Source organism: Triticum aestivum, chromosome 7A, assembly GCF_018294505.1.
Source record: "Triticum aestivum cultivar Chinese Spring chromosome 7A, IWGSC CS RefSeq v2.1, whole genome shotgun sequence".
Classification (NCBI taxonomy): Eukaryota; Viridiplantae; Streptophyta; class Magnoliopsida; order Poales; family Poaceae; genus Triticum; species Triticum aestivum.
In genome coordinates this window covers 13,463,144-13,465,852 of record NC_057812.1, presented here as the reverse complement: position 1 = coordinate 13,465,852, position 2,709 = coordinate 13,463,144, and positions in this window count along the sequence as shown.

The window sequence follows — 2,709 nt, the reverse complement described above, 5'->3', positions numbered from 1 at the left end:
ATAAAAAAGAAAAAGTAAAAAGTGCAAAGCAAAAGCAATGAGAAAACCATTTGCAAAAAAGGTTTATTTGAGCTGATCAAATGGTGTTACCATGGCCGAACACGACCAAGCTCCCGTTAGGTGTAACTATGGTTCTAGTCAACCAGGTCCCCAAATGAAACCGTGGCAGTTATGCCGACCAAGTGGCATGGCGATGGTTCGGGTTCGACCAAGCCTCCAAGTGATTCTGTGGCCTTAGACCGATCAAGAGGCATGAGTGGTTTAGACGTGACCAAGTCCCCAAGTGATTTGGTGGCTTTCGCCTATCAAGAGGTATGGTATTGGTTCGGACACGACCAATCCTCCAAGTGATATAACACAATGCTTTTAAAAAGCAAACTCAAGGGGTAAACCGGAGGCCGCTTTAGAACAACTCCGTGTAACCACACATGATGTAAAAGAACAGAGACCCTGCTTTATGAAGTAGAAGCCCCCTTATGATCAATAATATGTCAGGCCATTAAGGCGGAATACCCATGTTTGAACCGCGCATCATGGCAGCAGGTCCTCTTCCGCAATTTTTAACTTTTGCAAGAGATAAATTCTTCTTGAACCGGGATCTTGATCCGGATATTGAGAGCTTCAAAGCTTTGTGGGAGACATCTTTCCCTTGAACCGGATTTTAAACCGGAATCTTCATTTTTAGCCGGAAATTTTTCTGACGGCCTTTAAACTCGAACTTGCGAGAAGTTAATTCCTTTTTAAACCGGATTTGAGAGCTTCAGGGCTTTGTCGGAGAACAAATTACCCTTGTACTGGATTGTAAACCGGAATCCTTTTCTGATGACCTGAAACTTCTTTATTGAGCCGGGATTTTGTAACTATCATATACTTTCTAATCCGGAAATCTTCTGACGGCATGATGTGAATCCGGGACCGGGTTATCTTTCCCTCCAACGTATTGGGGTTCTTGACTTCACTGAAAACCGGCAACGTTTGCTAAGTCATATCATTGTAGCCCCCAAGTCTCAAGGTGACTCGAGGAGTTGGCTTGAGATTCTCCATATTTGACCGTGATATAAACCGGCATAACTTGTATATCATTGGTGTTGACAGCACGATGTGAATCCACAGAAGGTTGAGATGACTGCGGCGGGTTATAAATGATCCCGTATGAGCCGTGTCAGCAACTCGGACAATGGTTCCTTCCAACTGGCTCCTTGAAGTTTAACCAAACTGTAGCAGCGGCGACTTGTGTGCATGTCCATTGAACCATCCAGTGCAGACGACGGTTGATGATAAGTTGCCTCCAATTTGTGGGAAGAAAGGCGGATTACCCATGTTCATACTCAAGAAACAGCTCATGCAGACAGGTGCGGCCCGGTATGTTGATGTAGACCAGGCCGCGAGAGACAGATGACCGCAACATCAGAGGCAGCTCGGACAGGTGAGTCGGCCGCGGTATTGTAAACTGGTGCAGACGACGGTTGATCGGCACCGGTGTCATAAACCGGCTCGGACGGGCGAGTTAATCACGGGCGCGGTATTGTAAGCTGATGTAAACCGGGCCACAAGGACGGCGACCTTCTCACGTTCATTCATCGGATGGTAGGACACGGACGAAACGCCAGTGCAGAACGTTGCTAGCGCGTGCTCCGTGCCCATAACATAGTGCCTCCACTACTAGAAAAACCCCTACTAATGGCGCACCTAGTATGGCTATTAATGGCGCATCTGTGGTGCGCCATTAATTGCATGCCATTAGTAATTTTTACTAATGGAGCACCACCTGGTGCGCCATTAGTATCTGGTATACTAATGGCGCACCCCGGGTGCGCCATTAGTATAGGCCAGGGTGCGCCGTTAGTATGCCTCCCAGTGGCCATGTATACCCAGGTGCTTTGGCATACTAATGGCGCACCACCTCTGGATGCGCCATTAGTAACCGCGGCATACTAATGGCGCACTGCCCAGTGATGCGCCATTAGTATGCACTGTCATACTAATGGCGCACTGTCATGTGATGCGCCATTAGTATGAATATTAGGTTTTTTTTATTTTTTTTATTTTCTGTTTTTTGCACAGGTTACAAAATGTATAATTTGACAAAATATAGACAGCACACATCAACAACAGATTCATCAAATACAATAGAAGATTAGTCTTTGAATATAATTCATCATATTAGTCTCCGAATACAATTCATCATATTAGTCTCCGAATTGAAAAGACCGAACAAAGATAGAACATTATATTACAAGTCTCGAGACCGCGAGTAGCGAGTCTGTCTTCACATTACAAGTCGATATCGATCATCTAAACTACCATCACATAGAAGAGAGCTGCGGTCATCACGATGAGCATCATCACGATGAAACTCGTCTTCATCCGGTTCCTCCAACGCTCCCTCCCCTCTCCCGCTAGATAGCGGGCGTATCTAGATTCGGCCTCGGCCCTAGTGGTGTACCCTTTGTAACTGTTACCGCTGAATCGGTGAACCTGTCTCCGACACTCCTCCCAGTCATCGTAGACTCCGGGAACCTTACCCTTGTACACGACATACGTCGGCATCGCTATGCACTAGCCAAACGAAACGTTAGTACCAATTCACAGACAATACATAAGCAATATATAAGTATGCAACAGAACGATCGGAAGAGAAAAGCAAGACATTAATAGCATCGATTACATCTAAGTTGAACGACTCTCGAAACCAAAGAGACATACTAC